The 27,236-nt window shown below is 38.3% G+C and overlaps 1 long non-coding RNA gene across 4 annotated transcripts in view; it reads right to left on the bottom strand.

Annotated features, from left to right (window-relative positions):
• LOC143687057 (uncharacterized) overlaps positions 1-27,236 on the bottom strand; it is a 58,121-nt gene that overhangs the window by 17,795 nt on the left and 13,090 nt on the right. For all 4 annotated transcript variants that reach the window (XR_013177380.1, XR_013177379.1, XR_013177381.1 and 1 more), the window contains exon 3: positions 15,555-15,624. This is a non-coding gene — a long non-coding RNA (uncharacterized LOC143687057). The remainder of the gene's footprint in view (positions 1-15,554; positions 15,625-27,236) is intronic.

Here is a 27,236-nt window from a genome sequence, read left to right as displayed (position 1 = left end):
ATATCAGAGTTTTCATTTGACTTTCCCATCAGTCTACAAGCAGGACAGCTGATCTAAGCCACCCACCCCCAACAGCAACATTTCATTTATTGCCGTTGCAGAAATAATTGGCCATCTGTTCGTTTTCCTCGTCATGCTATGATAAATAATAATAGATTCTAGAATAAATTGTCCTTTTCTCTTCCATTTTCAGGTGAATCTGTGGATTGGCTGGGTAGAGCTGTTGCTGAAGTAGCAATGTCACAGTACTGATCTCAAAAAATACTGATATACATTCTCCTTTCATCCCTCTCACATCATGCTTTTTTCTCTCTCATTATTGATTCATTCTGATTGAGTTTGGTGTGAGAGCACATGTTGTTTTGTACAGTTCCAGCCCCATGAACTTATTCATATTTCAATTATCCACAGCTCTACAGACATACTTACTTGGCCATTCTGTGTTTACTCAAGGCAAACTTCAATAACAGTTGACAATTATTGTGCTCTTACTGTATACCAAACACTGTGCTGAGCACGTTAAAGTGCATTATCTCATCAGCCCCTGTGGCAATCTCAAGAAATAGGGCATCTTATTTACCCCATCTAACAGAGGAGTGCACTGAGATGAAGAAGTAAAAAGGAATGGTGTGTCAGTGTTGGGATTCCAATACAGACTCCAAAAGCTGAACTCTTAATCATTACACTCTTCACAGGTGATAAACGAGTTCACGATTCACCATTACTCCACTGATTAAAAGTATGACAAAGGGCAGGCCACAGGGGCTCAGGAAGCAGAGTTCTCTCCTGCCATGCTGGACACCCAGGTTTGATTCCTGGTGCCTGCCCATGCAAAAAAAAAAAAAAAAAAAAATTCTGGCAGAGCTGGTGTGTTCAGGAGTTCATCAGTCCATCAGTTTTTGTTACAAACATTGTATATAACAAACCAGTAGCTTAAAATATTGGTTATTCTTTATTCTCACTTACACAACTATGGGTTGGCTTAACCTTGGTTTGGGTGGGCTTGGTTATAACCTGTAGGTTAGGACTAGTTCTGCTTTACAAGTTTCACCTTCCTTGACCAGTGGGCTACCTGGAGCATGTTTTTTTCATGGCACTAAGAGAAGTGAAGAAGGTGCAAGTGGGAACATGTGATGCATCTTAAGGCCTAGACTTAGAACTGACTCACTGTCATCTCTGCCCATGTACCATGGGCAAAATGAATCACATAGTAAAGTCCATCATCAATGACATAGGGAAATATACTCTACCTCTAGTGGGAAGGACTGCAGTGCCACGTGGCAGAGTCTGGATTCAGGGAGGCAGGGAGAAATGAAAAAATGGGAATCATTTACACAATCTACAATAGAGATATAAGCAGTTTGAAAATGTGCTTTCTACATTATGTGAATATTTGTATAGAAGAAGAAAGAACAAAGAGATGTACTGAGTTGAACAGGGAAAAAGAACCTAATGTTCTCTTCCCAATTCCTGTATTTAAAGATGGGAGAGAAGATCCAAAGATCTCTGGAACTATCACCCGCAAATCTACCTACAGAGCATTGATTTTAAAACTAAGCAGACTGGCAAGGCATGCCATGTTATAGTGTCTATGATTTCTAAGGTAGAGTAGTATTCATAAGCTGACAGATAGGAATATGATATTTACGAGAATGAAAATAATTTAGATTGAAAGTATATGGAAAACTCAGGATTTACACAACTCATAGTCTGCAGAGTATTTTTTAAATGAGTTTTAGCCCCACAAACCTAGCATAGAATGTTAGGCTCTGAGTTTAGAGGAATCTTAAAATATCCTCACGTCTACATGCCCACCTGATGCTTGCATTCCCTTGAACATTTCCTAATGACTTCACCTTCCAATCCCATTTTGGAAAGTCTTTTTTCTTGTCCTTGCCATTTTAATGCATCCCATCCTTGTGTATCCTGAGTTAGTGCCCCACCTCCTGATATCTGCTTCTGGCTATATTGTAGGGGTAACTCCTCACTCTTTCTTATCAGATTTCTTTCCTGCCTAGCTATCTATTCTTCATAGTCACTTGTGTGCTGGTTTGAAAGGATAGATATGTGTACCCTAGAAAAGCCATGTTTTAATCCTAATCCCATTTTTGTAAAGGCAGCCATTTCTTCTAATCTCTATTCAGTACTGTGTGTTTGAAATTGTAATTAGAGCATCTCCTTGGAGATGTGATTTAATCAAGAATGGTTGTTAAACTGGATTAGGTGGAGGCGTGTCTCCACCCATTTGGGTGGGTCTTGATTACTTTACTGGAGTCCTATACAAGAGGAAACAGTTTGGAGAAAGAGAAAGATTCAGAGAGAGCAGAACAGAACGACATAGCTATGAGAAGCAGAGTCCACCAGCCGGCAACCTTTGAAGATGAAGAAGGAAAATGCCTCCCAGGGAGCTTCATGAAACAGGAAGCTAGGAGAGGAAGCTAGCAGATGATGCCATATTCTCCACGTGCCTTTCCAGATGAGAGAGAAACTCTGACTGTGTTCACCATGTGCCTTTCCACTTGAGAGAGAAACCCTGAACTTCATCGGCCTTCTTGAACCAAGGTATCTTTCCCTCCTTGGAGTGAACATTTCTATAGACTTGTTTTAATTGGGACATTTTCTTCGCCTTAGAACTGTAAACTAGGGGAATTATTAAATTCCCCTTTTCAAAAACCATTCCATTTCTTTTATATTGCATTCTGTTATATTGCATTCTGGCAGCTAACAAACTAGAACACCTTGATTTCATTGTTACCCTATGTATTCGTTAGGGTTCTCTAGAGAAACAGAACCAACAGGAGATATCTGTAAATATGAGATTATAAAGGTGCCTTAGGCAACCGTGGAAATGGAATTGTCCAAAATTCATAGAGCAGGCTATGAAGCTGGCAGCTCTGATGAAGGGTCTAGACAAACGCCACAGGAGAGGCTCACTGGCTAAAGAAGCAGTGAAGGAGTCTCTTCTTCCTTAAAATATTCAACTGATTGAATTAGCTGATTGTAGAAGACATGGCTTAGTTGATCCCAGATCTCAGTCACAGATGCAATCAACTGACTGATGATTTAATATACCAGCCTTTGAATTTATCAACCAGTCATGAATATCCTTACAGCAATGGTCAGGCCAGTGCTTGCCTGACCAGACCACTGGACATCATCATTTGGCAAGTTGACACCAGAACCAAGCCATTACACCCTACTCTGGTGGAGAGATTCCTTCTGTCTTCCTCAGCTGGATCATACTCTCACTGACATCTTACTTTCTCCACAGGGGAAAGATGTTGACCACAACTGTCACAGTATTCTTTTCTACCTAAATTTAGATGCACCCCCATTGGTTCTAGCTCTTCCCTGGGGCTATTAAAAACAAGTTTTAGCTGTCTTCCACACTTCATCTATCTGAAATCAACCCTTTAAAGCAGAATTGAGGAGTAGCCAGGTGAAATGACAGTTCAACTTCAGGGAAGAGCCTGGTGACCTGGTAAACAGAATATGCTCAGCCTGGGCTGGCATTCCTCCAATGTTTCATTGTTGCTTCTCATATGTCGGCTGACTTGGCACCCATTGCTTAAAGTCTGCTGTGGTGAACTCCATCTTTAGAAAGTTTTGTCATCTTTCTATTAACCTAAATTTAAAAAACAAAAAACTGGATAATTTGTATTGAATATCATATCTTCCCCAGAAGTGTATAGTTTATGCAGGCAGAATTTCAGGTGGAAGGAAGAGTCCAAGCCTGAGAACTCAACACTGCTTTAATGTATTTACTTTGAATTTTCACACTTCATGCAATTACTTTAAAAAAATAATACTTACTGATTTCTTTTTTTTTTCCTATTTTCAAAAGCAGCACTTGTTCTTGTAGGAAATTTTAAAAATAATTTTTAAAAGCACAAAGAGGGAAATAAGCACCTACAGTCACAGCTACTAAAAATAACTAAAATACGGTTTAATATGTCTTTATCTTTTTTATATATACATATATAACTTTAGAAAATATTATGAGCACATTATGGATAATATTTTATAACTTTCTCTTTTCCTTTCAAAATTTTATCAAGAATATAATTCTATTTGACAAACTAGCTAGTAAGAAACAATTAAATCTAAAGCTATACAGTGACATAATTGTAAAATTCTGTCAAAAGGAATTAATCTGGGAGTAAAGAAAGTAAGAGTAGTCTACTTGAAATTATGTAGGCCCAACAATGGGTTGATTTACTCCCTTTAAATTAAATCCCAAAACCAGTAGGTTTCCTGGTGATGTGCCAACAGAATCCAATGGCATAAGGCTTAAGGTTTTATTTTGTTTTAATAAATACTGGGCTGCTTTGGATTCATTTTTACACCTTTCAGCAAAGGCTAGAGGTTTTGCTTTTAAAATAAAGGGTTAGTTCAGAAAGGAAGATTTTTATCTTCCTTAATCAGTTACAAAAACATGCAGACAGCATCCTGAGCTTGCTAAAATGAAATTTTCTGGGCTTGAAGGGATCAGAAAAACCCAGGAGTATTTTAATGCCCTGAAATTTTTTGTTTAATGTGCCTGGAGTTATACTTTTAATAACTAAGTGTCCTTTCTTCTCCTTTTAAGCTGTTCATCTGCAAAGATTCAACAGTATATGATTATTTTTTACTAACAATTTCTCTGTCTGCCATTTAAAAAGTATTCATTTTTAAATAGTTTTTAAAAGTACTTGAATCAATTATGGGGTGTACTAAGGTAGTTCAGTGGTAGAATTCTCGCCTGCCATGTGGGAGACCTGGGTTCTATTTCTGGTGCATGCACTTCCCAAAAAACAAACAAATAAACAAAATTCAACAAATGGTGCTGCAGTAACGGGATACTCACATAGAAAAATAATGAAATGTGACCCTACCAAACACATACAAAAAAAAAATACGTGAATCATTATGAATTTAGTGACCGTCTTTTAATTTTATAACTGCAAATGACAATCTACATTCAAGGAGGCACTCTTGTGACTTACAGGATAGACACAATCATTCCAGTTACATGACTATTGACTGCCTCTCTGTCTCTCTCTCCCTCCATCCCTTTCTCTCTCTACCTCTCTCGTTTTCACAGTCTGGAACACACATATATGTAGATTCCTACAACTTAACATTGATAGTGCAACTGAACTCAGAGAGTTTCTGAAACCCTTAGAGTAATTATACTGTAAATAACAATAGAACCTAAAGCCCCGATTTCTGGATGCTGACTTCTGTATTCCTGCTTTACCCCATCAGATTCTGTGAAAATGAGAAAATTGAAAATGTGACAATTATTTCTTTAACCCTGATAATGAACATATTTTACTTTGAGAACTCTGTTCATCTTTCTTCCTCATCTTTTATTACAACCTTAATTCAGGTATCCTTGATAAAATGAGAGTAACATTAAACTACCTTCTTCAGTGTCTCTAAGATAATACATTAAAAGTTCCTCACTTATTTATTAAGCACACACTTCCAAATTATAGTCCGTCACTTTCACCTCATGCAGCTCTGTGTGCACTGATTCTTTAAATTCCACACTAATTTTAACCCAAGATACTATAGCCAGTGCATCTGTATTTGAATAGTCTGTTTGAGACATTCCTCAAAATGCCTCCAGACCTTGTTATATGAAGACAATTTTGGTGTTTGAGACCACAGGTCTTGTACCAGGTGCACCTGACTTTCTATCCCAGCCCTACCCCTTTTGTTCACTTTGAGAAAGTTTCTTAGCCTCTACATTCAAACTTGTAAAGTGGAAATTAAAATTATGCATAGATTATTCGTTGGTTATGATGGTCAAGTAAAATGATGCACGCAAAGCCCTTGGCACTGAATAAGTGCTCAAAATATGTTAGCCCCCATTATTGCTACATCATTTCTGGATCAGTTTATGAGCAAGAAAGTGATCTCATTATTTCATATCCACATTTTAATTTGACCTTAAAATGCTATTCCCCAGATTATCAACCATTTTATTTGTGAAACTGTCTCTAAATGACTTCTGACTGTGTTTGAAGGGCCAATTTATATTTAAGGATGACCATTTCCTTACATTAGAAATATACAAAATAAAATGTTCAATGGTGTAGTATAATGAAAAACTTGGCAGGTCGTTGTCCCCAGTTCCTGGGAAAGCAACTTCTGAGTCTTTGAGATTTCCTGTGATGGAAGTAGTCTTCATTCTTCATGATGGGCCCAGGACCACATATGGTGGGCCAATCACACCTGTAAGCCTTATGGTGTGGCTGTCCACACCAGAAAGACCAAACAGGCTATTGGAATGTTGGAGCTTTTAGCCAGGTCACCTCAGCCCACCTCAACCATCTCCCTGAACTCTTAGAGGAGAGGGGGACTAGAGATTGAGTTCATCCATGGTGTGTTAGTTAGATTCAGTTGTCAACTTGGCCAGGTGAGCATACCTAATCTTGTTGCTGCGGACATAAGCCAACGAAGGGTACGTGAACCTCATCTGTTGCCAATTACATCTGCAGTCGGCTAGGAGGCGTGTCTGCTGCAATGAGTGACGTTTGACTTAATTGGCTGGTGCTTAAATGAGAGATCGCAACGTAGCACAGCCTAGCAGCTCAGCATTCCTCATCTCAGCACCTGCAGCTCAGCCCAGGCCTTTGGAGATGCAGAAAGAAGTTACCCCGGGGAAAATTGTTGGAACCCAGGGGCCTGGAGAGAAGACCAGCAGAGACCATCTTGTGCCTTCCACGTAAGAAAGAACCTCAGTGGAAAGTAAGCTGCCTTTCCTCTGAAGAACCAACAAAATAAATCCCCTTTTATTAAAAGCCAATCCGTCTCTGGTGTGTTGCATTCCAGCAGCTAGCAAACTAAAACACATGGGGACATTGGTTCTATTAATCATGCCTACATAATGAGACTCCATATAAACTCAGACACTCAAAGCCCTAAGGAGCTTCCATGATTGATAAGACACAGCTCTGTGTTTGCAGGATAACGTGTTCTTACTCCACTTGGAGAGTTCACAGGAGCTTGTGTTTGAGACCCTTCCAGACCTTCCTCTATGCTTCTCTTCTTTTGGCTTCTCCTTATTTGTATACTTTTACTTTAATAATGTTATAATTATAAGTACAGTACTTTCAGTGAGTCCTATGAGTTATGCTAGAGAATTATTGAACCTAAGAGTGATTGTAGGAACCCCTGAACTTGTCACTAGAGGTGCATATGGTCAGAAGTGTGGGTGGCCTGTCCCCAAAAACTTGTGACTTGTTCTGAAGGCCAATTTTGTAAAGAATTGCCCTTAATCTGTGGTGTCTAACTCTGGATAGTTAGAATTATATTGAATTGAGTTACTGCAGTATTTGAAGTTGGTGTGAGACACTATTATTGGAAGTTGCATTTTTTAAACAATACTTATATATTTATTTGTTTTCATTAGAGCAGTTGTACAGAATGTCATGCACAAAGTACAGAGTTCCTACATATCCCCATCTCACACACACAGTTTTCCCTATTAACATTTCGCATTAGCATGGTAACTTTGTTACAATGCATGAAACAATATCATTATAATTATACTATTGACTTTAGCCCAATATTTAAATTAGGTTTCACTCTTTGTGTTGTACAGTTCTATGGGCATATGTGCATGTGGGGGTAACTTGTATACAGCCTAAAATCTTCCTTTTTTGAAAATACTACTCACTGATGTTAATTACATATGCAAAATTGTGCCTCCATTCCTGTCATGTTGCAGAATTTTTTGATAAATTTTGAAAATCCAACAGAGGCATTTTGAGTCAATCAGTCTCTTCAGATCCAATCTTCTTCAAGAAAGAAATAAATCTATTCGTCAAAAGGCAGAAAGTAGATGTCTTGTTCAACTAATTCAATTCTGTGGACATTCACTGAGCATCTGAGTTTTGGCAGATACACAATTTCCTACAGCAATATGCAAATCCTGGATAGTTGGGTCTTCCTTACATTAGAAATATACAAAATAAAATGTTTAATGGATTATGGAATGTTTAGGGATTAGGGAATACAAAATTTAAGGACTTAAAAACTTGATATAAAGAAATTATTTTAAAATTCAGAAACAAAGGGAAAGCCCCAATAGTGACTTAGAGTTTTTGAAGGGGTTGTGAAAGGAAACTGGGATAAAGGAGTGATATTTCTGGCCTACTTCCAGCAGTGCCTGCATTCTGGAGGTATGTCCAGAGTGATCGACTTCAAACTCTCTTGTGACAGTGGCTCAGACATGGAATGGGCTGATCACATAAGAGGTTTGGGATATATACCACTGTCTTAATTTGCCAAGTCTGCTATGACAGTTATTAAACATTGACTGGTTTAAGCAACAGGGATTGATTATCTCACAATGTTGAAGCTCCAAGTCCAATTTAAAGTACAGATAAACCATACTTTTTCTTGGAATCTATTGCATTCCAGTGCTGCCTTGCCATAATCCTTGGTGCTACTTAGCTCGCATCTCTGCCTCTGTCATCTGGTGAGATCTGCTTTGTTCTCTGGCTTCTTCTGACATCTGGCTTCCACTGATGAATGGCTTCTACTTCTCCTGCTCAGTTGTTTGAGAAAATGTAGATTTCTTCTGCTTACCAGGATTTCAACCTTCCTGATTAAGGCCCACCCTGATTCCATTTGGCCTGATTTAAATAAATCTTTAAAGGCCCTATTTAAAAATGAGTTCATTCCCACAGGAATGTGGATAAAGACTTGAACATGTCTTTTGTGGGGGACGAGATTCAATCCCTAACAATTACCAGCCAGCTTATAGGAGGAACGAACCCACAGCATCAAGCTAACTCTGCCTATCAATCGACACTTATGAGAACCTACTAATTGCTCAGCACTGAACAAAGCCCTGTGGGAGGCAGAAAAGAAGAAGTCATGGTCATCATGCTCAGAGAAAAACAGTTTTCTCAGTTGCACTCTCTCCCCATTAATAACAAGTTTTTCTTCAAGTATAATGGGGACATTCCTAACCAACTTACCTCCAGTTGTCATGACTTTTCTTTGAGTATTCCCATCTGCTCACTCAGTCCTAATTAAAGTCCCAGCTTCACAACTGTGAAATGCCCCTGGGACTTCAGGGAAAAGCTCAGTGACTCCCAGAGAGACCAACAGAGCTAACATATAGGAACAGCAAAAAGAGAAGAAACAAACCACATTAATCTGCAAGTATTTCATAACCCACCCCTCTAACTTTTATTGTTCTAACTGTGCCCTGCAATGTTGTTCATATTCATTAGCATAATTTTGCAAATGCAAAATTAATAATATAAAGTCAATAAACATTAACTTTCCAAGAGAATATGGAGCATGTGAAGAAATCTGAATTAGATTTATTCACACCCCCATTATAGACCAGTAACATTTGGATTGCTACATGTGGTAGCTCCACCTAATGCTTCTGAGCTGCAGCATTTTTCATTCCCCAAGTGAAAATAAACATGCTCCAAGGAAAAATAAAATCAATATCATAGCAAAGGAAATTAGAGTGGTTATTAGTATATTAATCGAATATCAGATGGAAAAGCAAAATAAACAATAGCCTGCCAATCTCCAGAAAAACGTCCTCCAAATATTTTAGAAGAGATTTCAAAATAGCCAGTGGTGGTAAGGTATATGAATACATATTTTCAGCTACCCTGAGTTTGCCGGTGACCAAAATAGCTAATGTATAATACCACTAGGGGCTCTGAAGTCAGAAATTGGAAAGAAGTCCAGCAATTTCAATGATTAAACAGATACTAGGTTCGGTTATTAATTATTCAGGAACTGTGTGTGTGTGTATAATCCTGTTATTCTGCTTTCCATGTTCAAAAGCTCTATACCACAACCCCAGCAGTCCCAGGTGAAGATCAGTGCATTTCCAGCAGCCCAAAAGCCTGTGGGTGGGTGTGCTTCTGGCTGGCATATCTGTGGACTTCAGGTTGCTTTCTGTGAGCTGACCATTCTGTTTCCATCCACATTTAAAGCCTGTGAACTGCCAAGTGTCTAATAGACTGCAATTTAGCAGCTATTATACACACTTGCTTGAATCAGCAGCATGCTAGAAAATGTGTCCAAACCTGAAGGCATTTCTGAGCCTGTTCATTTCCATAGGGAATAATTTTTTTTCTGATTTTTCCACATAGAGTTTTCTTAAACATAAGAGGATTTTTGTATAATAAAGGGTATTCCTGAATATGTGTCCCTACAGATATCTTAAATGTTTTTAAAAGGACTCTCAAATGTTAAAGCTGACTTATATTTGTCCTTTGTTAAATTCAATTATTCATCAATCATTGAAGCACACTATGTGCCAGGGATGATAGGGACACGAAAATGGATGAAGACTCTTTTTCTGCCTTCATGGTGTGCTCTGGTGAGGGCAAGACCAGTCACCTTCATAAATACTATAGTGCAACAGAATTAGAGCAGTGATGTGGGTATGAAACGTAGGCTGTGGGGCCATAGGTGGGAGGGTAGAGTCAGGAAAGGGTGCTGATCCTGAATAGCAACATCCGAAAAGATTTCTAAGTCACCAAGTTGACATTTAAATGAAGACTACAGAGTTCCAGAACATGGAGTGGAGGCATAGGAAGTGCAAGAATAGGTCAGGAGTGAGAGTTGATAACATTCCCTGAGCTGAGCAGCAAGCAGCCACTGTAGCTGATACTAGATGCTTCTGGCAGCTTAGGATGGTGAAAGATTGGGAGAGGGGAGAAGAAGGAGAAATCAAAGAAGATTTTGGTTTGGTTATTGCTGCCATAGCTAGCTAGGGAAAGAAGGAAGAAAGGTGCAGCAGCACTTCGCTAGAACCACAGTAAGAATGCACAGAAGTGGGAGGGAGAAGCAAGTGGCAGATAATAGATGAATTCTGTTACGTTTCAGCTGAGGATCTTAGAGGAAAATCAAGATTTTGCATTGTATATCAGTTTATGAGAACCATTTTATTTTGCTTGTAAAATAGCTTTTATGATCAGGAATGCCTTTAGCTATGTTCCTAATTCTAAAAGAGTCTATTCAGTATCTTATATGAAGTGAGTTAATTAGCTGATCAGGAAGGTTTAAATCCATGATTAAGCATCTCAAGGTTAGTAAGCAAGATCATCCTCCTGGGGCAAATGGTTAAAATTTTAAGTAAACATTTTTTTTTAAATCAACAAACATGTTCTATATGGTTTCTTATAATATTCAGTCTCAAGATTATAATCCAACAGAATTTGGAAACATCCACAAAAAACTCGCACTATTAGAAGAAAGCAAGTGCATTCATATGGAAACCTCATTTTATAAAGGCAAGATACAGAGTAAGCATAAATTTAAAATAAATTATATGGTAACTCATATGTAAATATTCTCTAATTTTCTCTCTTATCTCTCCAAACAAAGGCTAATTGTTAAGCCAGTGCTTTGCATTTTCAAAATTATTTGTGTCAACAACTACACAAACTTTTTTGTGGCCTCTGGATTTGAGTTTAATTTCATATTGTTTCTTAATTAGCTTATCCAAAGATATTTGAGGCTTATCATATTGTATTTCCTCATGCTAAAAGAGAGATTCTGCTCTACCACTTCTTTTTTCTTGCAGTATTTTTTTCTCATCTCAGAATAGGAGTGCTCACTGTTGTGCCAGAAGTATGAAAAGTTCCAGAAGCTGGTATATTTTTCCTAGGGTACGTATTTTAGTTGAGGGCTGTAAAATGAGGGAGGCTAAGTAATTTGACATATTTTTATATTAAAATAAGCATGCTCTATTATGTCAGAATGAAAATCCACATGAATTTATACATATTATAAAATAATGGCAATGCAAGAGTTTGTACAGCTATTAAGCTGGCTGCTATCATTTTCAGCTTCTCACTCCATCTCTGGATAAGATGTCATGGTTTCAAAAGATGGTCTTACAGACAGGGCTATTTATACTCATCACTCTGGGCTCTCTTCTAAACAGGCTTCAAGAAGATGTAACAGCCTAAGTGTATCTCTCCTGAAGCTCACAACCTCACCTACCTAACCACATCCTCATCATAAGGAAGTCTAAGGACACCTGTAAAATTACAGCGCTCATCACACTGCATAACAATTATTTGCATGTCTTCTCAGAGTGGGAATGCCTTAAGAACAGGATTTGTTTTCTAATCATTTTTGTATCCCTAAGTCCCAGCCTGCTCGCTGTCACAAGAGTATTTAATAAATGAACGTAAAATGAACGGTAAGTAAATGAATATACGAATGAGTCTCAGGAACTACCCAGAATGGTCCACAAAGTATATACCCCAAGCATGGTTCTCTGATAATGAGCCTGGGATTACCCTAATGTTTAGTGTCAGGTGGAGCTGATCATTAGTACTGCGAGGAGACACACTGGTCTGTGGAATTACAGAGGAGAACAAATCTTGTCACCAGGGACAGGAACAAGGAGAGTCACCTGGGAAATCAGATAGCCATCAAATAACCTAGGAAACTAGACTGATGACATTAAAGAACTGTATATGCTGCAAACTTACTGGGAGGATAGTTCTGTCAGATCATCAACTCTTTTAGCAGCTAAGACAAAAGGGCAGAAAAATAATAGATGAAAATAATGTGCTTTGAAGACTCTGTGTACCAACTGCTACTGAATTGTTCTCTCACCATCAACACATCTGTCATTCCAGTCATCCAATATGCCCAAATAGATTGCATCATTAAGATCATCAAAATATCAAATCATCTTTGCCATGGTCCATTTTATCGGGCATCCAGACATGGTCTGAGAATTAGGGATTTTTAAAAAGTGGTAAAAAATGAATTGACAATGAAAACAAGGTGAATTCTGCACATTGTAGATGAACTTCAACTATGGGGCCCTACACTTGAAAGAGATTTCATTTATTCACCAAATATTTGAATACTATTTATACATCAAATAATATTTGAAGCACTATTCCAAGCAAAATGAAGAGCAAAATAAAATGTGTAATAGGTCACATAAACATCAAAATATTGACCTTTAAATGATGTTTCATTTCAGAAATTTGAAGTTTGAATGACTTATACCTTTATAAAACACAGCATATGATAGATGTCACACCTTAAAAGATCTATAGTTATTCAATCATCTTCAAGAATCAAGGCTATTGGATTACAGTTCAACAGTTTCAGGTACTTCTCTCTGGCTACACCACTACTGAAAAGGGATAATGTCTGTACCTCCAGAATGACCTCTCAACACTATTTGAAATCTCTCAGTCACTGAAACTTTATTTTGTTTCATTTCTCTTCCACCTTTTAGTCAAGAAGTCTTTCTCAGTCCCATGATGGCAAGGCAAGGCTCATCCCCAGGGGTCATGTCCCATGTTGCCAGGGAGATTTACACTCTGGGGAGTCATGTCCCACATAAGAGGGAGGGCCTTGAGTTCACCTGCAGATTTGGCTTAGAGAGAGAGGTCACATCTGAGCAACAAAAGAGGTCCTCTGAGGGTGACTTTTAGGAATAATCATAAGTAGGCTTAGCTGAATCTTAGGCATAATCATAAGAAGACTCAGCTTTTCCTTTGCAGGAATCAGTTTCATAAGTGCAAGCTCCAAGATCGAGAGCCTGGCCCATAAAAGTTGTTGTCCCCACTGCTTGTGAGAATATCAGATCTTCCCCAGGTGGAGAAGTTTAATATTTCTACTTTTTCCCCAGTTTCTCAAGGGGACTTTGCAAATGCTTTTTAATCTTCTGTCCAGATTACTCTGGGATGTATCAGGGCATCACACCAACCTATACAAATCAATAAGATCTCACTCTCTATTCAAGGTGACATGTATTTATGGTGTTTGAATAAACTGACCATCCAAGTTAAATTAGATAGAGTGCTAACAAAAATACAAATTTTGCACCCAATGAACTTCTTTTCCTTTGGTGTCTCACATAAATTGAAGTTTTAAAATACAGTCAATATCATCCTTTACCCTTTAGTCTGATTTACCTTAGTTCTAACCAGATCAGCTTCATTCATATCTCTAATTGAGGTCTGATCACATTTTCAGTGTTTTTAACAGTTGCTGTATAGAATAATACTGACTTTCAGAGCTGCAGAACTCAAGTGTCACACAAATATCTGAAGTTCCAGGGAGCAACCAGGCAAATCGATTTGTAAAAAGCTAAAACAGGAAAACACCTTTCTTGGAAGTCGGTTAAAAATCAAACAAAACAGACAAGAGACATTATATTTGAATGAGAAGTTCAGAAGGGTTGATGAAAGAGCTAAAACCTACAATTGTTACTGGCTACCCACTATGTCCTCAGCATGCTGCTAGATGCTAAGGAGGATGCAAACATCCCAAAGGTGCATTTTTGTCCTTCAGAAATTTATAGTTTATTTGGGTCAACAAGGCAATATCAGATGGAAACAGTTAAATGGTAAAAGACTGAAACAACCATGTAAAACCACAAGAAACATAATGTCAAAATATAGTATATCGGTATATTATAATGATAACTTAAAAACTTCTTGTAGACCTCTAGTGATGACTTAAATCATTTATATTTTAATGTAGCTTGAATATGCACAATCATAAACTAGTATGAACTCTATATGTTTATAGCTCTTATATAGCTATAAAACCAAAACAAGGGTGGTACAAGAGTGGCTCAGTGGCAGAATTCTCGCCCGCCATGCCAGAGACCCCGGTTTGATTCCCGGTGCTACCAAAGCCATATACTCCAATTAATAGGCATTGCTTAAAGGGGTAAGTGATATTGCTTTACTAAACTAGATCACCTCTTTCAGGGTGAACATAGGGTTGACTCTAGGGCCAAGGTTCTTTTGAGTTTGTCATGCTTTGCTGACTTTATGCTGAGTAATGACATAGTGCTCCAAGCATTTTTTTCTCTTGGACCAATCTTTTCTGGTGTAGAATGCCTTTGTTTTTGTTAGCTTTCACTTGATGCAAAAACATCATTTGCATTATTGTTTGCCTGTGTGCTTTTCTTATTAGCTCGTTACAATTAAAGTGCTACCTCTTGGAGTCTAAACAATCATAAGCACAAATAGTCACTGAAAAGTATATGGTTACTTTTAATTATAGGGAGCTCATCAGATCATCTACAGCATACCTATAATATTTTTTAGACTATCATTGAAATGAAGTACACACATATTGTCACACAAATTCTCACAGAGACCTAGTGATTATTGCAAATAGGTCTGAGGTTGAGAAGCACTGCAGTAGAGTCCATTGTCAAATACATTTTACAATTGAGATATATCTTACAAGTGCTACAGAAACTCAGGAAAGGAAAGATCATTTTGTGCTCAGATGATGAGTGAGGTAGGGCTTATGGAAGATATGTAACCTTGGAATCTAGTTCTATCATGGTGTTAGATACATGTAGGCATGGTGCTGCAGGCAGGTATTCAGATGGTGGAAAATAAAAAGCTACTTAAATAGAGATCTTCATCTTTATCCTATGGATTTCTTAAATAGCATAAAGAGTATATATGAGAAGCCAAAGAGAAGAATATGGGATAATAAGGTGTTGGGGTAAGAATTATGTTTATGGGAAGGTATCTTAATGAAGAATATAAAAAGGATTTAGATTTTCTTACCTGTCGAACTGTTGAGTAGTGGCTCTGGCTGATTCATAAGCAGCTTAATTTAGGGGAAACACTTGTGTTCCTGTTGTAATGAAAAAGTTTCAGCATTTAGTAGACTGAGTGCCTTTACAATTGACCAAATGAGAAAGCTTTTGCTTATGAAATGCAGGTCCCAGTGCTTCTTCTCTGTACTAATTTTCCTTATCTCTAACATAAGTTGAAAGATTTAAAATCAATAAGAACACTAGAATGCAAGTATTCACAATTCAGAATTCTTACACTAGGGGATACATCTACCAAATAATTGTAGAAGATTGCTCACAAGTTGTTAAACAAAATTCTGACCTGCATTATCTTCTTTGAAACATTCTCTTTTTTGTTTGTTTGTTTGTTTGTTTGTTTTTGTTTAGTAACAAGGTCTCTCAGTTAAGAGACTGGAAGACGGTGTGGTAATTTTGTCTGGTTTGGGTTTATTTCAAACTGTCTTATGAAGGCACAAGGATATACTCCAATTGACCTTTAGAATGGTATTCATAGTACAATTTCTAGGCTGAATAAACCTACATTAACTGGTGAAATCAGATTGCTGTTTCTGACACAATTTGCAAAATTGCTCCAGGTGTTGGGTAAGTTCTTTCACCCAGGGAGAAGAGAAATCTCACAGGTTTCATTTTCTGTGTGAAACTTAATTCACACTTCTAAAAACTATAAAATATGGAGACTAAATATATTCCATCAAGGGTATGAAATGTGAATGAACAGTAGCAGAAAGCAAACTTATAAAAGAAAAGAAAATAGGCTGAATCAGAGACTTCAGCTTATTTAAATTCTCCTTATTAAATTCCCAGTCATCTGTCTGAACAGCAGTATGAAATTCATGATTATGGAAATTGGAAGAACACAAGCATGGGACATGTTCTTCTGTGTGCATTCTCAGAGGGACTGTCACAAGGTAGTTGACCTTTTCACCTGCTCTTGTGGACTATCAGAGGAAGCATCTTCAGAGGGTACAAGGTCAGAAGCCACAGGGACCTTTGTGGGGGAGGAGGGCTAGGGGTCCCAAAGAAGCTTTGCCCATTCTCACCTTCAGCATATTTCAGTTCAGCTCTTTACACACAATTTGAAGGAAACCACTTGACTTTTCAAGCCTGATGTTTTGGTTTGGTAAAGGTGACAAAATGTGATATACTAGAAATGGACTGACTTTTAATAATGAGGATTTATTAGCTTAGAAGTTTACAATTCTAAGGCTATGAAAATGTCCAAATTATGGCATTGACAGACCCATACCTTCTCTGAAGAAAGACTGCTGACATCTGGGACACATTTGTCACACAGGAAGGCATATGGCCGTCATCTGCCAGTCCTTCTATCCTGGATTTCATTGCTTCCAATTTCTAGTTTCAGTGGTTCCTCTCAGTTTCTCTGGAGCTTTTTCTGCATCTCGTAATTTCATCCTTTTGCTTCTGTATGTGTTTTATCTTCTTATCAAGGACTCTAACAAGAAGATTAAGTCTCATCCTGGGGCACCCCTCAACTGTGATAACCTAATCTGAAGCTCCCACTCATGATAGTTCTGCACCCACAGGAGCGAATCAAAAGAACATGGCCTTCCCTGGGGTACATAAGAGCTTCAAACTATCACACTTGGATTCTGATTGTTTCTGAAATTTAAAACAGGTCAACATTGTGCTATTTCCATCCTCTTAAAGCAAAGGAGAGGGAGAAGTCTTTGGCTCACAGCTTGGGAGAGCGTCCCTGAAGGTAGATCTTAGGTGAAGGTCAACCACGATGTGGCAAACGTGGGTGTTTTGCAGGTATGAAATTCATTTTACCAGGAGGTTGAAACAATCCTTTTCATTATGGTTGTTTCAAATTCTGGGCTCTTATTTAGCGTTGAGGCATGGTTTGGGGAATTTGTATTTGCTTGAGGTTGTCCTCTAACATTATGGGCATTCTGGCCTATCTTTCCCATCTGATTTCAGCAGCGTCTACTCAGGAAACCAGCCAGAGGCTGGCTGAAGTCTGAATTCACCTGTGCTTGCTCTCAAGACGCTTTCAGTGGCGTGGGTGGTGCTTGGTAGTCTTGCACAGTCCTACCATGCATAGGCTTATTCCCCTGCTCCTGGGTTGGGGGGAAGACTTTATGGGCTACTCAGGACAGGGTACCAGGGCATATCACCTAGTTATTTCTCCTCTGGGGTCCTACTGCTTCTCTGATTGGAAAGAGTACTCTCTGAATTCAGTCCCCAAAATCAATCTGATATGTCTTATTTCTGCACCCATTCTCTGGAATTGCCCCACTCCCTGCTCCAGCTTTTCTTTTTAAGCAAAAATTTTTAGAAGTAATGGATTTGAATGGGGAAATTTCTAAAAATCCTTATGCTGCTTCCTATCTTTAAAAACATGAAATTACTCTCTCTCTCTCTCGCTCGCTCTCGCTCTCTCTCTGTTTTGTAACACTGAATCAATAACTATTCATTCAACCACCATTTATTGAACATCTACTATATAAGAGATTTACAGATACAAACATGAATACTATAACATCCTTGCCCTTTAAAGAGCTTACAGTCAAATAGGGACAGGGAGGGATATGGAAGACAAGTCACTGCAGGCCAGGGCTAGACTAGAGATGTAAACCGGGCATAGAGGGGATATCAGTGGGACCAGGAAAGGAATAACAGTTTTGCAAAAAGGGAAAGGGGAGAGGAGATACCAGAATAGGCTTCTCAGAGGGCTGGTAATCTGTTATTAGGGAATTTGCTGTCCTCAAAGAGTCCAGATTGGTCTGCATTTCGAGTTTTCCTGTCTGTCCATTAAGGTGCTTTCATTTGTCCTTCTGCAGCCAGACTGTCAGCTGGCACATCTTGCCATTGACAATGTGCCAAATTCTAGCAGCCTTTTCCCCTTCTAATTTGCATTTCTAATCATCTTGGTATTGGGCAGCTTTATTATCAAGCTCCCTAGAACCAAGGCTGCCTCAGAGTCTCAGCAAAGCTCCCTGGAGCTCTACTAAAATAACGGACCAGAGGATTGTCTGATTGCTCATTACAACTGGGTTATTTTTATTGCTTTGTTCTTCTTTTTGGCTCTTAGTTAGCTTGTGAGTTTGGTAGATAAGCAACCTCTAAATAAAATCAGGCATCATTATCAAGCGGGTATTAGCACAAGGGTTCTAATCTAAAGGAATTATTATTAATAATAATATTGTCACTTAATGAACGCCGATTATGTGTGATCTTTACCTTTGTTATGTCTTTATTTGGCCAAACAAGGGAGGTAAAATGCTCCCCATTTTATTAAAAAAGAAACTAATACTCAGAGACCACATAACTTACTGCCTTTGTGATGTTAGACAAATTTCCTGATCTTCCTTTCACTCATATTCTTCATCTGTAAAATGGGAACAATGCTACTATTTGCCTCTCAGGATTGTTATGAGGATTGAATGGGTTAATCATGTAATGTGCTTATAATAAAGTCTGGTCCATAGTGGTCCAACAGCTAGTGGGAGCTGCCATTATTACTGCTGTTGTTGTCATGATATTGTTATCAAAATCATGTAGTTACCAAGAAGAAGAACCTAAACCCCACAGGAAGGTACTCTGGCACCAGCAAGGAGAATTATTTTTTAGCCAGTAGCCTTTATCAGAGCAGCTCGTGTTATAACAGGGAAACAACAACCTGTCCTGCCTGCGTGTGGTATGAGGACAGGATTATACTCTTATCAGTGCAGTCCCAATCATTGACACCACCCCCCCCAAGGCTACTCCAAGGGCACTGAATTATCATATTTTAAGAGAAGGTTGTATGCAATTGTTTTATGGTATTTGGGGAAGTTCATCTCAAAGTCAAGTTTTGTTTTGGAAAAGGACAAGAGGCTCTAAAGGCCTCCATAACCACAGCTTTTCCTCCCTTAGGGAGATTGTCCAAGACCTTTCTGATACTCCTTCTCTTGCCTTGACTAGAACTTGAAGATGCATATTCCAGATCGTATATTCTTCATGCTGGGCATTTTATTAGGCAATAATAAGGATGTACTAAATAATACAGTCATGACTGAGACGGAGATATTGTGACCATACAGAGCATGTTTCCAATCATTCCAAATTTCTGTCTTTAGAACCAACTATTTACAATATTTACAATCTGGGTGGGACTTGGAATGATCATTTGATTGGATTTTATGAAACTTCAGAAAGGACAGTTATCATAAAATAGGCCATTCCACAAGCTATGCTTACTTAAATTTTTTTGTTCCCATTAAAAAAAAACTTACTTGAAAAGTGCCTGGAAATTCTCTGAAATATAATAGTTTGAAATTTCAATAAAATCTAACTTGTGATAGGAGAACAGTGATTACATTCTCTTTTCAAAGCTCACATGGCAAAAATTAAAGGCATTTTAGCATTTTATAAAATATGGCTCTCATCAAAAGTACCTATTAGTTGTTATTGCATGATTTTATACAAAGTGTTACCATGCATTAATTGTCAACAAATATTTATTACACTGAATTTAATCTTGTTACCTGGTCCTGTTCATTTCTGCTCTCTAGAAACCTAGTGTAAATTAAGGAAGCTCTATGAATATAGCTAAGTCATGAATGATATCAATAATTACATTATGAATTTGACAAGGGGTGAATGGCTTTCCATATCCCCGAGTTGGGAGAGTCATGGAATTTGTCTTATTTAAGAACTCAATAGTATTACTTCTTTACTTTATGGTCTGTTGGGGGACTCTAAGAAGAAATGGGATTTGCAGGCATGCCAGAATGACATAAGGACCACTCACTGGCAGACAGAATGAAGGGGAAGGGTGAGGATGGCAATGGAGACTGATACTTGAAGGAGACTGAGCATTCTGGAGAAGGCCAGGAGGCCCCATTAAAAGATCGACTGACAAGTCCTCTATCTTGTGTTTACCACATTTGCAACTTAAGAAAAGTTGGGCTACAAACACAAATTAAATAAAAGCTTTTGTCTTTTTGATCCTTTCACTGTAGATACAATTTTCTTTGGGGGAAAAATCCACATACTATTTGGAAGCCCAGGACTGAAATGCTCTTCTCAAGAATTCAACCACCTGTGAAAAATGACAATATTCCTAAAGTTCCTGGGAAGTGTAATCTGACCTTCCTGAAGACCAGTTTGATATGTGGCACACCCTTTATTTGCATCATAGGCTATTTGATGATAGATGTTGGTAGAGTTGGGAGCTGAGAGAATACAACCTAAGGGGCATATCACTTTTAAGAATGCCTTATGAAAACTTCAGGAGAGCATTTCCCTGCAGCATCTGCCGCAGAAGGAAGGACGCCTTGCTGTGGATGTACAATACTGAAAGAGGGGGTGCTCCAGGCTGAGCTTCTGCTAGTCACTTCCTCAGCAGCTTGATCCGTGATAGGGAACTGTGTGGGGGCGGGAAACAGAACTTGTGAGGCCCCAAAGCCAGCCAAGAGGAAACCAAATTAGAGCAGGGAGCATTTTCTCTGTTTCCTTGCAATCATCTATTTTGTCGAAGGCAAGAGGGGCTGGGGACCCAGTTCTGGGGTCCTTAGGATTTAATTAACAATGAAGAATCATTAACATTTCTGAAGAATTATGACACTTCATCACCACCTGAAACATTAGTCAGCAAACACTGAGAGCTTAGAAATCAGAGGCTGAGGAACAGGAGATGAAGTCAAGGCACCTTTCACCATTGTATTTAAAAGACCCCTGGGTTGTGTAGGCAGAAACATGGTGCATCCCTGCACCAAAGGGACTGTGACCAAGATGGCAGATTTGAAATAAAGAAGAACAGGTGAATCGATTGCCAAGGGTCCTTCTACCCAAGAGCTTTCTGGTGTTAGTCACTGATCCTCCCATTTGCTGGACCAGAAGACCTGGGAATACAGTTCCCCTGATCCACGTCAGGACTCTCTTTCAATGAGTCATCAGGAGCATCACACTCAGCTAACTATTTAGAGTACGAGGAATTACTTTTGTGCAAGTGAGAAATCCCAGAGTAACAGACTACAAATGGGTCAGCATATTATAGGTTCTTGCTTGGCACCGTGAGACATGAATGTGGTTTATTTTTTACCCATTTGTGCTTCTCTGCCCTTGAGCAATCATTTTTAGCTTGATAGTATGAGTTCATTAACCCCTGAAGTAAGGCTGAAATTCCTGCCCAGGTCCTTCTCCAGCATCCTAAGCCAGATACTGTAGTTACTTGGTCCTCAGGCCCTTAAGTCCCTAAACATATTCTCTTTTTAAGGGACTGAACCTAAATTTTTTTAATCTTCTCACTTCTCACCACTGCTTAAGATAACTCAACTGCCTTCCCTCTGCACTTGCTGGCCTCTTTTCATCATTAGCTCTTTTTCCCTAATCTGTTTCACCTTTGTTCTCATACTTTCAGTTTCTGTCCAAAGCCTTCCTTTGTACCCAGTGAAAAGAACACCTATAACACACATGGTGTTGGAGAAGTGGGATGTTCATCATAAGATGGCAGAGGTAAATGGAACAAATTTTTGGTATCTAGGTGGAAATAATGTATGAGTGTAATGTTGACATAGAATTCAAGAACTGAAAAGCCAGATGAGACTTAAAGTTGTCTTTTCTGACCACAGCCTAATATTTGAACCATCTCTTAAATGTTCACTCTGGAAGGTCATTGAACCTATGCTTGAACACGCTAAGTGACTGAAATGCATTATGAAAAGCTGAGAGAGCTCTTTTATATAGAGACCTGAAATCTGTCTTCCTGTGGCTTTTATTTTATCCATTTGGGAGTACATTGTAGGACTCTAAAGAACAGGCAGTATCCCTTTCCCTGCGTTCTGAGTGCAAAAGTTGGAACCTTCTTTAGGAAAAAATAAATAAAGGCCAACAAGTGAGGAAATGTTTGGGGATCTAGCTCAGGCTCCTCATATAGGGCAGGGGAAAATTACCTGTTGCTGTAGGTACAAACTATATCCTTGCCTTGCTGTAACATTTTCTAAATCACATTATATTTACTTTTAGTTAAGTTATGAATTAGTGAAGTTAGGAATTTAGTTCAGTTAGGTACCTAACTATGGCCTACAACAAATAAGAGTTATTTTTCTCTCTGTAACAAGAAGACAGGAGATTGTACAGGTGTTGGTTGCAGGCAATGGTCCAGAGGCTCATAAAAGTCAAGGTAAAGTCTTAGCTACTTTCTTATCTTTCCATGATGATCCAAAGATGAATGCAGAAGCTCCAACCATTTTATGTACATTTCAGGCAGAAAAGAAGAGGCAAAAAGGGGTGGTGCTTATATCAAAGAAGCAAAGGCTACTCTGGTGTCCTCAGCTGACATACTTTTGGTTAGAATTTTGTCCACAGCCATGCTTAATTGTAAGAGAAACTAGGAAATGTCCATTTATAGTTGGAAGCTTGCTTCTTCCTATAAAATGGGGTTCTGTTAGTAATAAAGAGAGTAAGTGCTGCTTTGTAAGCAGCTAGCAGTGTGTGTCAAAGTATGTCAGTAGATGTATATCCTCCCTGGTTCATACTCCCTGTATTGTTGATAATAAATGTCAGGACCCCTACTTACAGGCAACAGAATTAGTATGGCTAGTTGGAGCAGAGAAGGGTTTATTTAAGGGTATTAGGTAGCTTACAAAGTTTTCTTGGGGAGCCAGAAAAACAGGCTCATGTCCTATCAGCCGTGACAAAACAAGTTTGAGAAATATCCATTACCTCACAGGATTTCTGTGACTAAAAGGCCACTGATGTCCACTAGTTGACACCTAATATAGTAGGACCAGACACCATAAACTCATCCAATGCTGACACACGGACAAACAGATAGCACTGTTACAGGGCCTGCTGACAGATCCACTCTCTCTCCTCCAGTAATTCATTTCCACACCAAAGTCTCTCATAGTGAGACTACAGAGAGGTACCTTTGGTCATATGACTGCTTCCTAGCTGCCTAGCATCTTGGAAATGTGATCTAAGCTTTCCAGCCTCTCTACTAAAACAAGGAAAGCGCAAAAGGAGTCAGGAAGGATGTTGAGTGAGCTGGCCTGTGGTATTTATCACTGTACCTTTACATAAGGGGAGATCAAGAAGTCTTTTTGGTTTATTATTTTTTTCAGGATGAACCAATACTTTTCCAAGGCTTTGAAGAGAGAGTTGGTGGCAAAAAAAAAGGTAGTGTCTGGTTCTAGAAAAGAATAGTGTTTAACTACCTAGGTTGCTTAAGCAAATATCATGAAATGGGAATGTATTGGCTTATGGTTTTGAGGCTAAAAGAAAGTCCAAATCAAGACGTCATCAAGGCTATACTTTCCCCTGAGGAAATGGGTGTTGTGGGGCTGGCTGCCCGTAACTCTGTTCCCCTATTACATGGCAAGGCTCATGGCAATGCATATGGCGGCATATCCTGGTCTCTTCCAATTCCATTTCAGTTTCTGGCTTCCTGTGGCTTTTGCTCTCTTTGTCTGAATTCCATTCTCTTACAAAGGACTCCAGTAACATAATTAAGACCCATGCTGACTGAGGTGGGCCACACCTTAATTGAAATAACTTCATTTCAGAAAAAAGTTCCTATTTACAATGGGTTCACACCCATAAATGAATTAAATTAAGAATATGTTTTTCTGGGTACATACAGCTTCAAACCACCACAAATGACTTTCTGCAAAAAATAAGAGCTCCTTCCAATTCTATTTTTTCCCTACATTATATGCTACATTTTTGTTAAACATAACAGATGGGAATCCTACATTCTTAAGGAAGGAAAAAAATATCTCTTCATCTGCCAGTGTTTTAAATAAGGGAAATACGTAGTATTTACTGCTACCCTTTGAAGACCCTTTAAAGATTTTAATTAGCACCAAACATGTTATTTCATCTGCTTAAATAAGTAGACCACATGGTCACAAGGCCTCACACTTCAGACTGGCAAACCAGTCCATCGGATCTGCTTGGCTGGAATTAATAGAAAAACTTCAGCTAAAAGAGCCCGTAAATTATGCAAAGGTTATCTTCATTTTAAAAAAGGTTTAAAAGAAAAGAGCTTATATAGGTGCATTTTTTTAACTCAAAAATTTCAAAAAACCATTCAAATATATGTCTGTTTGGATTTAGCTCAATATCCCACAGTGCAATGTTTCATGATCATATGCACTATTTTTAGCATTTTTATAGCATTTTTTATTTCATAAAATACTTTCAACATATGACTATATGACCCTCTGTACTCAGTGAGGTGAAACAGGTTAGATAGTATTTTTTCTAATTGAAGATCAGGAAATTAAAACTCAGAAAGACCCAATGATTTGCCCCAATCCATTAAAGTTCATAAGTGATTTGTGCTAATCCTGTAACCTAAATCTTTTTATTTTTATGCTAGTATTCAGTCCAGCAATGAAATCTTAACCATAAAAGACAGAATTTTCTATCTTTATAATGATTATTTTGTATCCACTGGGCTTGGATCTAAAATGTAATGCATGCTAAAAAAAGTGATTTCAGGGAAACAGAAAAATGTGGGATTTAATTCCAAATCACCCTACCTTCTGGTTGTATGACCTTGAGCAAGTAATTATTTAATCTCAACAAGGCTCAATTTTCTCACTTATAAACAGAAGATAAATATAAAAGTACCTCATAAAGAGATGAAGTACACAATCTATGTTCACTAGAGAATCAAACTCCCCATTCCTGAACTATTTTAAAGAATCAAGATGGTTCATTTATCTTAAAAATATTAAATACCTACTCTGTATAGACTACTGTTCTAGACAGTTCAGATACAAAGATTAATATGATAAATTCTTGCCCTAATGAGACCAAAGATAATGTAGCAAATTTTATTTCAGGTAGGTCTGTATGTGTGTTGTGGCTGGGGTTGGAAAGAGGGTGCCTGGATGCTGATGGAAAGTCTCTATAGAGGATTTTCTCCTTAAGCTGAATCTTAAAAGCTTGACTACATAAGCCTTCAAGAGCTAAAGTCCTGGAGTCATTATTATTTATGTCAGTTTATGGGAAAAAGAAGAATTGAAATTAAAAACTACCTTCTGAAAACATTAAAATGGCCTTTCATTTGGATAAGGCTTTTACCTCATTTGAAAGTATATTTGCCAACCAGGTCAAGATCAAGGTAATTCAGAATACAGGGGTAAGGAAGATATTGTCTGTATTTTAGAACTTCACCTACTCTTTGAAATTAAGGGAAGAAAGTTTTATTTTTGCCCAGAACCTAAATTTTCTGCAGCACATAATCTAACTCAATCTGTATGGGTAGATCATTTAAATAATCCAAACCAAATACAAGGAGCCCAGAATAAGAATGAGAGCCTTGAACCCTGTATAGCCTAATGTAATGCCTGGATATATCCCAGGGTGTTTTAAGCAGATAATCAAAAGTACTGACAAAGGCCCTTGAGGAATGGGAGAAAAAATATGGAACTACTAAATTTTGCCACCTGGGAAACCCTGGATACTGTGTCAAAGAAGCTTAGCCTGACTATAGGTATGCCTAAGAGTCATGTCTGAAGGACATCTTTTGTTGCTCAGATGTGTTCTCTCTCTCTCTCTAAGGCCAACTCTGCAAGTGAAACCATTGCCCTCCCCCCTACACGAGACATGACATCCAGGGGTGAAAATCTCCTGGCAACATGGGAGATGATTCCCAGGGTTGAGCCTGGCCCTGGCACTGTGGGATCAACAATTCCATTCTGACCAACTGGGGGAAAAGAAATGTAACAAATAAGGTATCAATGGCTCAAAAAGTTCAAATAGAGTCTAGAAGCTACTCTGAAGGTCACTCTTATGCAAGCTTCGGTTAGACATTGCTACCTATCATAACTTGCCAAACCCCAACCAAAACCATTTCTGCTAAATCCTAAAGAACAAAAGTTCCATGCACTAAAGCAACATTCCAGAAATCTACCACCTCCAGATGGGTCCCTGGACCAGACAAGCCCTAAATGCAGAGGGGCCAGCCTTTCCAGAACATCAGCTAGTTCCATCCCCTTATCCCATATTATTGACAGCCCCTTCCAACATGAAAAAGTTAGAATGGGTATAGCCCAAATACCCCTAAAGAATGGGAGAAAAATCAAACATGATGGTGGCATTATACAGAGAAGGTCGGGTTTAACAAATGAATGTGATTGCTGAACCATTATATTGATATTTCTTTTAGTCTCTTGTACCTTAGAGCAGCTAGAAGTAAAAATCTAAAATCATGGAATTGTAACCCATATAAAACTCTTAAATCTGTTCTACGATTAATTGTTGAAATGTACTTTGAAATTTATTGCTTTTTTGTGTATATGTTATTTTTCACAAAAAAAGAAAAGGAGGAGTATAACTACTGAATCATTATGTTGATATTTCCTTTGGTCTCTAGTGTCTTGAAGCAGCCAGAAGAAAAAATGAAAAATTGTGGAACTCTGTAATCAATATCAAACTTTAAAATCTGTTCTATAACTACTTGTTAACACACTTAGGAAGGGCAGGTATTATTTAAATTACATTGATGGAGAAAGTGAAGCCTGAAAAAGTTAAGGCATGTTTATAGTCACAATAGTACATCAAGATCAAAGGCACTGAGCTGGATATTTGGGATACAAATGTAAACAAACTAAAATCCCAAGCCCTATAGAGCTCTGGATTTCACTACTGGACTTGGTGGTATACACGTTGATTAACCACACATCAAGTT

This window comes from Tamandua tetradactyla, chromosome 1 (genome assembly GCF_023851605.1).
Source record: "Tamandua tetradactyla isolate mTamTet1 chromosome 1, mTamTet1.pri, whole genome shotgun sequence".
In the NCBI taxonomy this organism is placed as follows: Eukaryota; Metazoa; Chordata; class Mammalia; order Pilosa; family Myrmecophagidae; genus Tamandua; species Tamandua tetradactyla.
This window is presented reverse-complemented; position numbering and strand designations above follow the sequence as displayed.